This window comes from Betta splendens, chromosome 22 (genome assembly GCF_900634795.4).
Source record: "Betta splendens chromosome 22, fBetSpl5.4, whole genome shotgun sequence".
Taxonomy (NCBI): domain Eukaryota; kingdom Metazoa; phylum Chordata; class Actinopteri; order Anabantiformes; family Osphronemidae; genus Betta; species Betta splendens.
The window spans coordinates 7,637,528-7,650,207 of NC_040900.2; the positions used below are offsets into that span (position 1 = coordinate 7,637,528).

At 43.4% G+C, this 12,680-nt stretch overlaps 1 protein-coding gene and 1 long non-coding RNA gene across 16 annotated transcripts in view; one reads left to right on the plus strand and one right to left on the minus strand.

Annotated features, from left to right (window-relative positions):
* The window catches only part of plekhh1 (pleckstrin homology domain containing, family H (with MyTH4 domain) member 1), a 122,777-nt gene that overhangs the window by 15,777 nt on the left and 94,320 nt on the right, over nt 1-12,680 (plus strand). The gene's annotated exons all lie outside the window — the stretch shown is intronic.
* On the minus strand, nt 10,128-11,532 carry LOC129603565 (uncharacterized). The gene is made up of 2 exons (XR_008693555.1): nt 11,253-11,532; nt 10,128-10,848 (listed from the first exon to the last, which is right to left on the minus strand). It is a non-coding gene; the product is annotated as an uncharacterized LOC129603565 (long non-coding RNA).

Sequence of the window (12,680 nt, forward strand, 5' to 3'; positions counted from 1 at the left end):
ACATTCATCAATCTATTAGCTGCATGTTATTGTTTCTCCAGATGTACGTCTAACCAGTAAAGCCTCATGCATTCAAAGAAGAAATGTCTTGTTAATAGAAGCGATGACAATACATAGACAAGGAGGCTTATTGTTCTGCAGTACAGATAAATAGGTATTATATTTGAATTTGTGTTCCAGTGCAACATTACAGAGAGTTGGCAGAGTTGAAGGTATAACTGGCATTAATTTGTAAAACTCATTAATAGTACAGTGCGTAGTTCCAGTACTTTCCATCACTAGAAGTCAGTCAGTTTGTGCAGGCATGGAACACAGGCCTTAGGAAGTCTAGAAGGCTCAGAAGCAAGCAGTGGTGTCTGAGTGGGTGGGTGCGGGTGTTTTTTTTTTTGTTTTGGGGTGGGTGGATGGGTGGTGGGGGGTTTGCATCCATTCCCGGGTGGATGGCGAAAAGTGCAGAGCAGCAGAAATGCATTCCAAGGTGGGGGGGGAGCTGCATGGGTTACACGACTATCAGGTTCTTTGGCTGGGCTGCGGGTTTGGCTCCATCGTAGCTTAATGGCAGGAAAAGAGGGGAGCGCGTATAGATGATTAGTAGTGAAGGGGCCAAACCAGAGAGAAATGTTTTAGCTCCAACCATTTATTGTTTATAGATAAAACACTTTGCCAGAGCCATTAAAAAGCAAGTGAAGTAGAGTAAAATCACAGTCTTGGACCATTAAGAACAAAAACGGATTCACTCGGGGAAGAAGAAGCTGCGTGTGAATGTGATGCTCAGTGTGCCCGTGCATGCTGATGCGCGTGTCATGTGTAGCTCGGAGAAGCCTGCAGCAGGACGCGCAGCCAGGGCGACTGCTAATGAACTTGGACTGTCTGCGAGCGTCGGGCCTGAAAGGGCTCTTTCTCCGGCTCGGTCACAGTCACTCAGCTGTCACTCGCTGACCTACAGCTCCCTGATTATGTCACTGTCACTTAGAAGTCCCCGCATTTGCATCCAAGCCTGGACGCCCCAATCAAACGGCCTATTAAAACCTTCTACTGGTCTCCTTTCACGTTGGCCGTTGACTGCAGCTGTTGCCGCTCACTAAGAAAACCAGTGTGCCTAAAAATCCACTAGCTAATCTCTTCCTATTCTTTTGGCTCAAATACAGGTTGGATGTAACCACCAGTCCCCATCAGGAGAATAAATCTCATCATACTGTATGTTCCATTTGAAGAGGATAAGCGATTTTATAAAAAACAATGAAGACATATGCTTCAGAGTAAATCTTATTGGCTTTAGACATAAACCATCACAAACAACATACTGTATCATGCTCATTTTTCCTGCCTCAGTGACAGGTGCTGCTGGAGACATTTTCAGGTTACTGATGAGCTGATTACATTTTGGTGATTAAAGATCAAGGTCAGAGCGACCTCGCATCCATTCCAGCTTGCTTATCTCATCATTGTGAATGTGATATCTCAGGAATGCTCCAAAGAGTTGTTTTCAAAACCGGTCCACAGCGTCCACACATGAAATCACAAACTCTTGAGCTTTTTTGTGTAACGGTAGTTTTAATTTTAGTTAACAGTAAAAGTAGCCAATACCTGTTCAATGGCATTGAACTGCAGAGCTGCAATATTAAGCCAACAAGTTCAGGTCCACTGTGTGTTCTGTCACCTGTCAATCATGGCTCACATCCCATTTTTCACATCCTGACCCCTGTCAAGCTTAACATTAAAAGCACCAGGTGGTGGTAAATTTGGCTGATCAGTGTACATAAAAAAAACATTTAATTAAATACTTAACATTCCTCAATAGCCAGCTATACGCCTCTATTACCAGCTTAATGTCAAGAGAGTAGCTGTATTTGTGGGAGCAAACTGTTTAAATCATCCAGTTTGTTCGTTTAGGTTACTGATTTCCAGTTTGTTCTTCTAGGTTAAGTATAACTGGGTTTCCTTACTTAGCAGTGTATGAGAAAGTTGCTACTTGTGCTCTGATGTAGCAGAATGTGTCAGGGGAAAAGCTTTAATGCTTTCACTTTTGGTACACATGCTGTTGTAGCTAGTAGTACTCATAGGATTGTTTTTGCAGAGCTTTTCCACTGCTTTTAGTTTTCGATGTTACATACATACGATGTTACATAGTTATTAGCTCTGAGTAGTCCTTCCACCGTTGCAGCGTGTGTGTGTCCTCATTAGGAGAATAATGGAGTGTGTGTGTGTGTGTGTGTGTGTGTGTGTGTGTGTGTGTGTGTGTGTGTGTCTGTGCGCGCGCGCGTGCGTGCGTGTGTGTGTTCTTTTGGATCTGGGAGAATTCATTATACACCGGTCGTCAGGAGCAACAGGCCATCAGGAGGAGGAGGAGGATTGTAAGGGTCTGGTCTACACCTCCCTCTGTCTCTCTCTCCCTCTCTCTCTGTGCCATCCTCCGCCCCCTCCCCTCACATGGGCTTTGCCTTTGGCTGAACGCTTGGATTCTTTCACAGAGGCTGCCAGTTGCCAAGAGAGAGCGAGCCCCAGGAAAGCTGGGCAAATGTATGTGGGTCACTGTGAGTCAGAAGGGGGCTTTTCATGCTCCTTCTCCCTCCTTTTTTCTCCTCCTTTTTGTTCCTTTGTTCTTTTTGGCTGTTTGGCTCCCTCTCATGAGTGAAAAGATAACATTGATTTGTGTCAGTCTTGTTTATTATTCCCCTGGACGAGCTGCTAAGACAAGGCCCAATAAGATATGAAGCTGTGTCCTATTGACTTATTAACTTCTCCCACTGTTTGCACCCATCTTCGAGCGTCTGTGTGTGTGTGTGTGTGTGTGTGTGTGTGTGTGTGTGTGTGTGTGCATGAGTGCGTTTGTGTGTTTGTGTGTTTGGCTTGTGTTCCTGACCCACGGACAAACAAAATGTTGTGTGAGAAGGGGTCGGACTCCACTAAAAAGGATGTAGAGCAGATGTTTCATTGGCCTCAGTCTCACTTCCTTTCACCAGGCCCGACTTCTTCTTTCCCTTCCTCTTTTTCTGTGATGGATGCTGGGAGGTTTTAGCTGTTTTTGTGGAAGCCCATTGGTCTGGCCAACTGCACTGACGCGGGAAAGTAATCCAGTCTGTTGACACTGCAGAGACAGAGCAGGGGACAGCTTGTGCTGTTGGCTTGGTCTTTACTTTATATGTTTGTCTCTGCCTGCCATATGTGCTGTTTGTCTTGCTCTCCTACAGTATCTCTCCACTAGCTGTTTACTCCTCTATTAGTTATCAACAGCGAGCCGAAAAAACAACTCTCAGGCAGAGTGATGTTTTAAGATTCGTCTTTGGCGTTTCAGAGCGACTTCGAGCTGCATCTGGTGTGTATCTGTGGTTACATCTATATAAGTCGCAGACACAGGGGATTTTTGTTTTGTTTGACATGTGTCATGTCCTTTTCAGGCAGTGAAAGTGAGTGTGTGTATGAGAGTTCACCCTTTGTGTCTGTATCCTTCCCAAGGTCAAGGAAGACTTTGACAATGGGGGATAAAGTCTAGATATCCGAGATATCTACATCAGAGTGCTTGCTATTATTTCATTAGATTGATATCAGGTTGTCTGACACTGCCCTCTTTCTCCCTCGTTCGCCCTTCTGTGGCAGAGTTTCTCATTTCAGCAAAGACAATGGCCTGTCTATCCTGTGGTACTAAGTAAATGTCAGGTACTGTCTACGCTCCTCCTCATCTATTCACTGAAATGCTCAAGGGACTGAGGGCTAGATATCCATCTAGCTGGGTTTGTATACATGTGTGCTACATGGTATAACTCCAGTTCAGTCACTGGATCGGGTTTCCAGCCTGTATATAGTTTACAAGGACTCAGGAACAGATTTCAGGCAACTTTGACTTCACCAGCTTGCATTAGCTAGGTGTGGGACCTACCAGAGCTTTTCCTCATTAGCAGAATTCCTGATCGAAATCATGAGTTTAAAGCTCTGACCCTAAAACAGCACTTGGCTGCCACAAGTAAAGTTTTACCAGCACTCCTGTGTCTGGAGCAGGATATTGTTTCAGTCTACACAGGAAAGGTTTCTCTCCCTTTTTGTTTCAATTTACCTCTATGGCAAGTTTCAAACCTGTCATATTAGAGAATCTACACCTGTGTTCATTTCTACCTTTTAATTATTATGTCAAATGTGTAATATCATACAGAAACATCTTTCTTGACTACTGCTCTGCACGAAGGGTTTTAGTTCTTCACACAAACAGGGTTGGATTAAATGAAAAGGAATGGTCTCTGTTACAACATACAGTGTATCTGGAAACATCATCTGGGACATCTGGGAATCCACCCACTTTTTCTACTGCCTCAACTCAGTTTCTAACTATAACATTCTTTAAGTCCAGAGATGTAGGATTTGTCATAACTTTAAACACAACAAACACAAATGTGTGAAGCATGTTTGTGTGGCATCATCTGACTTTATTTTATGGGTGAGATTCAAATCCACATATGTAAAAATTAGAGGGAACATTTTGGACTCTCAGGTATGAACAGAAGGTGGATTAGTCCTAGCTGGAAGAGTGAAAATCGTCATTCCTCCTCATTCCTTGTCATTTTTCTCCTCCTGCCTTTCCCAAAGATCAGCTAAATGAAAGCGACATGCCTCCAATATGGATCAGGGGTTATTACTCCTGTAGGGACTGACGGCATGTGTTATGTTATATTGTTAGGATAATAATTCCCCTGATATAAGACACCTCTGGCAGTCTTCAGCCCTTTCATATCCCTCCTCTTTGCTCTGGACATCTGGCAGACATACGCTTCAGGCTCACGGTGAAGGGAGGATGTGGGGGCAGGGATCGATTCCATAACTCTATGTACTGTTGACTGAAGACCCCAGTGTTTTTACTGGGAGAAATATGGATCCTTCAGGTGTGAGAGTGAGCATTTTTGCTGTTTTGCTTGGCACTAATGAACATTTTCTTTGCCAGAGTCTTATTTTGCTGCAGCACTACGAAGGGAAAAAAACAATAAAACTAGTCACCTGATTTCCTGTTTCTAATCTAAGCGTTTTTCTTCTCACTTCCTGCACGGGTGGTTTCCACCAGATATTTCTAGAAACTTGGTGGTGATGACAACAACATATGTGCCACAAACCTTTCAACACATAACTTCAATGTGTTGGGAACACTAGATTGCATGTGATGTGACTGATTTGTTCGTAAAGTTCTCCGAAGCTTAATTGCTCCCAGACACTAACCAAGGCCTGCTTGCAAGGGCAACAGAGATAAGGGATGTTTATGAATAAGATACGGGCTGTGAAACGTCTGCACGGTACATGTTATTAACTCCATTAGGTGAAAATCTGGGCAGCCACATCGTAATGAAACAGCCATGGGCCAGCGCTACTCGATCACAACGTTGCGTTAGCTTAACCGTTCTCTCAGCATCCCTCTGTGGCCCTTGCAGGAAGCTCTTTCACCGTCAGTCATGCTCCATTCAGCGCTGTGTTTATTTTCTTTCCACTGTATGTGTCAAATGAGAACTTTGCAAATGACCTAGATTTTGTCAGGACTCAATAGAGAGCGTTGTAACAAGCGCTCGTGGTGCCAGACAGGTCTGAGGACAGTTCACATGAGATAGTGAAAGAGAAAAATAGCAAGTATGGTCAAGACGGCAGTTAAAGTATTAAAAAATGCATAAGAAATCCCCTGTGACTGGATAACTACCTCATTATTACTCATGTGTTTGTGTGCTTGCAGCATTTTACTAATGTCCATGTTGTTTATCAATTACACACATGGTGGAAATTAATATTTATGTTTAGTGGTCTGTTGATTCTATTTTCAAATTATCTATTTATCTATTTATCTATTATCTATTTTTAATTTCTTTGTTTTAATTAGTGCTGTTTAAATATAGAGATAAACTTAAAATTACTAGAAAATAGTTTGTTTTGGAATGTTAGAGAAATGAGCCTGCTTCCAAAGCTGTCCGTCCAGCACTTCTGTGCAGAGCACTGGCCCCTTGATGGGCAGACCTCAAAACCCAAAAAGACTCTCGAACAAAAGCAACAAGCCCTCAGAACATTTCACAACCTTAAACAATGGTTAGCCTTTTAGGTTAGCGTTTTTACACAATCACATTTATATTTTTTTTACTTCGCACTGCAGTTGGGTAATTTAATCTGTTTAATATGTTTTATGTGCCAAATCCTGATTTAGTAAATTTAACAAGTTCTTAACTCCAGCTGTGAGATAAATGTCAGAATGGCAGTAGAGTGCTTTAAATGTACCTAAGGACAGTTACTAGGAGAGTGTCCTTCTCCACCGGAGTTCAGTGCTTGTGTTGAAAGCATAGTAAGAAAGCATAATCGCTGGTCCAGTGAATGTACCTTTAAAGGAAAGAAACCTTGTCTGTATTTGTCTCTGCCTGCTATAATCGGCAGCTGTGTTGTAAACCAGCGTTCCAGAGTCTCTGCTCTGCTTTTTGTTCTTTGTTAGTTAAATTAGAAATTTATGGTGCACAGAAATTGAGGGTGGGAAAAACAAGATCTGTGGATCATAGCGGGGTCTATTTTGGTCTTCTGGTATTTTAATGTTGCCGTTCTCATCAGTCCTGTTGGCTGCTTCGAGCTTTAATGCTGGAGGTACAGTGCTAGCTACCTCATGGAAAATGTGCATCATTACCACACTTGGACTGGCGCAGACACACAAGGAAAAACACCAATTCGAGCGCGGACACACATACCAGTCAAACAGAACCTTGTCTGATGCTAACATACAATTTTTCCAATATCCTATCCATCACTTCCTGTTGCAGTTTGGGTGGAGGTGATGGTTGAAGTTGGAGGAGGCGGTGGGTGTTTTTCTGGGCAGCTCCATCTAATGAGCAACTCTTTTGCTGATCCAGACAGTTTATGGGGTGGCTGCCAGCCTCATTAAGAGCAGCTCTTAATTGCCCTTTCCGAGCCAAAACCCAAAAGCTGAAACATCTGCTGGCCCATGAAGCCAGTTCCTCCTCCAGCTGTACCCTCTTCCGCCCATGATTCTGCTCTGGCACTTGTTGATCACTCGCTAGAAACGTCACCGACTTGCATAACAGAAACAACCAGTCCTTCTGTCTTTTGATGCTATGCTATATGCATCAGGTAACCACTGTTACCCCCAGATATTAGTTATTAGTCTGTAGAGAGAGGTTAGTGTCTAATCAAATGGACAGTGTGTGTAATATTTCTTAGGAACACATTTCCTTCCTCCCAAAAAATTTGTACACGTACATTACTATTTTGAAACTGTCAGCTAGTAGCCTTCCTCTTTGCTGTCTATTGCAAATGTTCCCTCACAGGACCATGCGATCCTCAGTCACGTACCATATGTTTAGGCCTTATCTTTGTCGTCTGTGTAACTCTTTTACTGTGCATTAAACAACATTAAGCACTGAATCCTCAAAATGTTCCTTCCGCCGACCACGCCGGCTTCTTGAGTGTTAGCCTTTAGTTGTCTCGTAATTATTTTTTATGTGTTCATGTTCATTAAATGTTAAGTGCTTATTTTAGACTGTGCCAGGGAAGTTTTATGAGCCCAGGGACATTCTCTGTCAAGTAGCTCAGATTGGTTTTACAGCAGCATAGACCGAGTTAGGCTGTCAAAATAAAATGTATAAGTGGTAAACAATGTCAACTTAAAACGAGACCATGTTGTAGTGTTTTATTATTAATTATTATTATGGTTACTTTTTTTGGTGGAACAGCCCTCACACAGCTGCAGATTGAATATGTTAGATGCATTGTAGTGAAAGCAATATTGTACGCAGGACAGCATTCATATTATCTTAACATGCACTCCCTGTCAAATAAACAGACTAGAGACGGTTCTTACAGAGTTAACCTCTGTTTGGATGGAAGGAAAGTGCAGAATGTACCTTCTGGACCAAAACACCGTCTGTATGACAAAACGCGTCAGTAAATTTAAAAGACTAAGTGTGTACAGGTGTAGTTTTACATCACTTTTACTACTGATTACTTATGCGGAGACAGATTAATTGCTGGAAAGTGTTGGAAGGTGAATAAAGTTAATACCTAAAGGAGTAGAGCTGATTTGATCTACTGTACAGTGAATTGGTGATTCCAGATCAAAGCTGTGTCGTTTGTCTGGCACCCCATTGCTATGCTAACGTATCTTTTGTTGTCTCTGAACTGAGGAGAGTTGTACTGTAGGAGGCTGTGGGAGAGTTTTGCCTGAGAGGAACGGTTGATAAGTGTCGCAGATACAGACTGGCAGCCAGTGGAGACTGATAAGACAAGCAGTTTAGACAACCGCTCATTGTCTGGTGCCCAAGGTTGTACTAATTCCCTGTGTGTGACAGAGGCTTCGATAATGAGTCACTGTGCGGTCAGAGTGACTTTCCTCTCCAGAAATTCAGGCCCAACAAATTTGGATCACCTAATAAACATAAGACCTGCAACTTTCAGAGACAGAATTGAGTTAGACATTTATTTTTTCATTTTCAGTGCCCAATGCTAATGCTAGTGACCAACTAAAGCCTCAAGGAGCAGGAGTTCAGCAAAAACGAAATCTCATGCCAGTGTTGTCTGGCTGCAGAGTGGGAACAAGCCGAGGAACATTAAACAAACAACTGGAAACATGGTCACTCAGCCAAGTGACAGATTTGTTTCTAGGGCCGGCACATCACAACAGCTCATCCCCTTCCCTCTCAAGTCCCTCTGTAGGTTTTCATTTCCCATTGATTACCTGGCTGTGGGAGCTGAGACAGGAGGGGAATGGTGGGAGAGTGGGTCTGTGGGAGCGTGTGCGGTGGAGGTTTTCTCAACTCTGGCAGGCTGTGGACAGCTGGACCACCAGTTCGAGTTTCTCTCCACAGCGAGGTTGAAATTTCAGCCCCTGAAAATCGAGGGTAATAAACGATTGGGGCTCTCAAAACAACCTCTCAGTGTGTTTTTTTTCCCCACCCTTTCCTTATTTTTCCTGCCCCAGTTCCTCTGCCCTGGCCACAGCTGAGCTCTGACAGGGCCTGGTATGATAGCAAATGTGATTATGTCAAAATATTTTACTCTAAAACAGTCAAATGGTTAAAAAAAAAAGTTCCTCCCACAGCATTAGTATTATGTTGATTCAGCAAGACTCACAGCTGTTCTAGGCACAGCGTGGTTCACGTGGTTAGGATTATTCCTTGACCGCAGCCTCTGTGTTCTTCCTGATCTGAAGTCAGTCATCCACCCATGTTTTTCAGCTAGGAAGGTTTTGAGGAAGTGAGAAGTGCTGATGAGACAGTTGTGTAGCAGCACTGGTGCAACTGGAGTGACTAACAACAGGATGAAGCAAGACCCTGCTGTGGCCTTGGACATGACTGAGGAAGTGGGAACAGAGTGGAGATGTATCTCTGGATGACTCATGGTGACAGTAAAGAGACAGTTAGTTGAAGTTAAGCACGAGGAGAAGATCGTTTGTTTGTTTTTTTAATATTATTTTGTGACAGAGCCTCCATAAGCAGTTGTCACGAGACCTCGCACGCTTTTATTTCCCGCCTGTCAATATGATTTGTTGAGATCATGGGGTGCAGTTGTTAAATGTTTTGGGAAATAAACTATATTGTGCTTATTTCTGCAAGAAAACCGCATGTGCTTATATCCACCAAAAATTAAGCTTAGCATGAAAACTTGGATCCTTGGAAACATGAGAAAGAAACTTTGGAACCTTTCACAGCTTCCTTTTTTGTGTTTGAATATCTACCTTGTTTAGAGGTTTAATAAGCACATGCTTTTTATATTGTCTAAGTCACATGGTTGTTGTCTACATGAATAGAGTAGCCAGAAAAACTGGACATTGGTTTGAGGGGTCTACTAGTGAAAGTACTCCATTTCAAGCTGCTGCAAATCCATGGTGACTCGTACCAACGGCCACATGGACAAAGCACTAACAGTCAAGCAGCGGAGCAGAGGTTTTTCAGCACAGCTGTCAGAAAGCTGAGCTCTTTACCGCTCTCCTTACTCAGCAGAGCAAAAAAAAAAAAAAAAAAAACCCACACTCTTGTCTCTTCATTTCCTCGCTCTTTCTCTACCCTCCGCCTCCTCCACCTCTGTGATGAATGGAAGGTATGAATTCTCCCCGGCCTCCCTGGGTTTCTCTCTGAGGCCCTCAGCAGCTGAACAAACAACATGCTCTCAACTTAAAGGCGCAATCAGGAATTTATTTGAACCGTGTACATTTTAGGTATATTTGTGTATGGTTCTGAAGTGCTCCAGAAGGAACATGGAAAACAAATTTCTGTAGAGTTGTCATAACTCAAAACCCGTTTTTTTCCATCTACAAATGCAACTGTAAACAAACCGTTTTCAACCTCCTGCTAAGCACACTCATTTATCAAAAATTCAGGTAATGAATTTTAATGGATAGCAAAACTATACACACCCAAATAAATCATTACATAAACAAAGCCTGTAATGGGAAAACTGTTCTGTCTTTAAAACAAATGGGCCCCGGCCCATGCAGGAGGAGGGGGTGATAGTGGTTGTGGTCAGGTCTGGAGGGGTGGTCCTGGTCAGGAGTCAGACCCAGCTGTTGTGGCCTATTTATCCATGCCACAGCTCCAGAGGCTGCGGTGGTGGAAGGTTGGACGAGTTGCTGAGACAGAGCATGAAACAGAGACAGTGAGAGAAGCAGTCTGTGTGACAGGGGTGGGGGGTAAAGATGAGATGGATGAGGTTGATGAGAAGCAGATGGGAGGCGTGTTTTTTATTTTCCTTATGTTTGTATGTGTGCAGAGGGACCGTCTGTGACGCAGGTTGAGCTCTCCAGGTGCATTGTGGGTAGCCTGAAGGAGTAATTGCCCACCCTCTTGTGGCTCTTTACTGATCGCTGAGCCCTGGCTGCTGCGGCGTAGCGGTCGGCTATGGCAGAAGAAGTATTCAGGTCATTAAGTCAGAGTACCAAAAGATGGATTATATGCAGTGCAGTGTTGCTCAACCTAAGGTTCAGGTCCTACAAAAGGGTCGCTAGATAAACTGAAGGATTTTCAAGAGGATTAGCAGAACAGGAAAGGAGAAAAACTTTTTTGCTTGTTCTAGTGATAGAGGAAAAAGTAAGAAGGCTTCCTCCTCTGATTTTCATGAGAAAAGCTCAGAGATATTTTAATCTAGACCAGAGTGCTCAGAATTGCCAACTCTGGAGAGAGCTTGCTAACATAGCGGGATTGTTCAAAATTTTCCTCTTCAATGTAGTAAAATAAAAAAGAGGTTTGAAATGGAAATATTTAAGTAGCGTACAAGTAGCTCAAACTTGTAAATGTGCTTACTTTCCACCGCTGTCAGGCATAAAGGTGAGGCTGTTGCTGCTCGTTGAGATGATGTGAAATACACAGTAGAGCTCTGGAGGCCTGACAGCTTTTTAACGATCTGCAGGCTGTGTAATTCAACTGGTCTTCTCCCCTTCTCCACCCTCCCATCCATCCATCCACCCACCTCTGCACACTGCAGCAGCCAGAACATTCCTCAAACATCTGGCCCCCAAGCCTTTCCCAAATGCTCCCTCTCCCACCACTCCGCCGTAATTACCCACAAGCCCTGTGTTCTCCTTTTCTCTTTTCTTTTTATGATCCTCAGCCCCCTCCTCGGCTCGAATCATAAAAGCCCGGAGCGCACACACGTCATTTATAGTCATGATTTAGAAGTAAAGAGGCTTTCTGGTATCCATAGAGATGTGCCATCCAGAAATATGTTTTTTTCCCAACTGGACATGAGTTGCCAGAACCTAAAAAGCAAAACAATCGAAATTAATCAGTTTCTTCTCTCAATTCCTACTCTAGAAAGCGGTTTGCCCCTAGAGATGTGTGTGGTGTTTTGAAGCAGCTGGGTAAAGGGTGGAAGCAGGAATGAGGACAGTTTGCAGTGATATAGATGTCTTAAGGGATTGCATGTGTGTTTTCCAGAGTTAGAAAGTAACCCAAGGCCTGAACATACAATTCTGAGGACCTTTAGTATATTCATTTTATGCTACTCAGTACTTCTTCAGTATTTCACAGTGTATGTCAGGTACAGTTCAGAGGATTAAAGTTTTATCAAATGGTATTCAGTATAAGAAGGATTCGGAGTAAGTATACACCCTAAGATGTTTCCAGCATTTCCTTTATTTGGAGAGTAAAATTGCATAAATAGTGAAGGAAAGACAAGAACATTTGTACTATGAGTCATTTGATGAGTGTATGCACCACAGTGATTAGCATTTGCTTACAATGGAAACTTGTTGATGTAGTACTGCTTTTACTTAACTAAACACCTGATATGTCTTGCAGCATTATTGTGTGGGAGAGAGGCAGCTGGGGTCAGAGGTCGATGGCATGTGGGGTTGGTCAGCGCTCATGTGTCTGCGGCGAGCCACAAGTCTGAGCGTCCACAGGAAGTGAGGGCGCATGCAAGGGGACGCGCATACAGGAAGGCACTTTGTTGTCGCTCCCTGCCAGGAAGGAGCTATTGTTTAAGGTTCTCGTCGTGTGTTTTATCTGAGGGCACTGTTTACCCCGGCTTTGTCTGTAATCTCAGGCCCCTCGCCACTGTACCTCCCACCGCTGGCACTCGGCCACACATTTGTCTTGCAGCTCTTGTGTTTTCCAGATAGTGACTTACTTTCACACTGTTGCAACACTTGAGTGCCTGCTATCTGAATTGGATTAAAGTCCTGTTTGGAGCTGCATAACACACACTAGAACTGATACGGTGGTAATAAG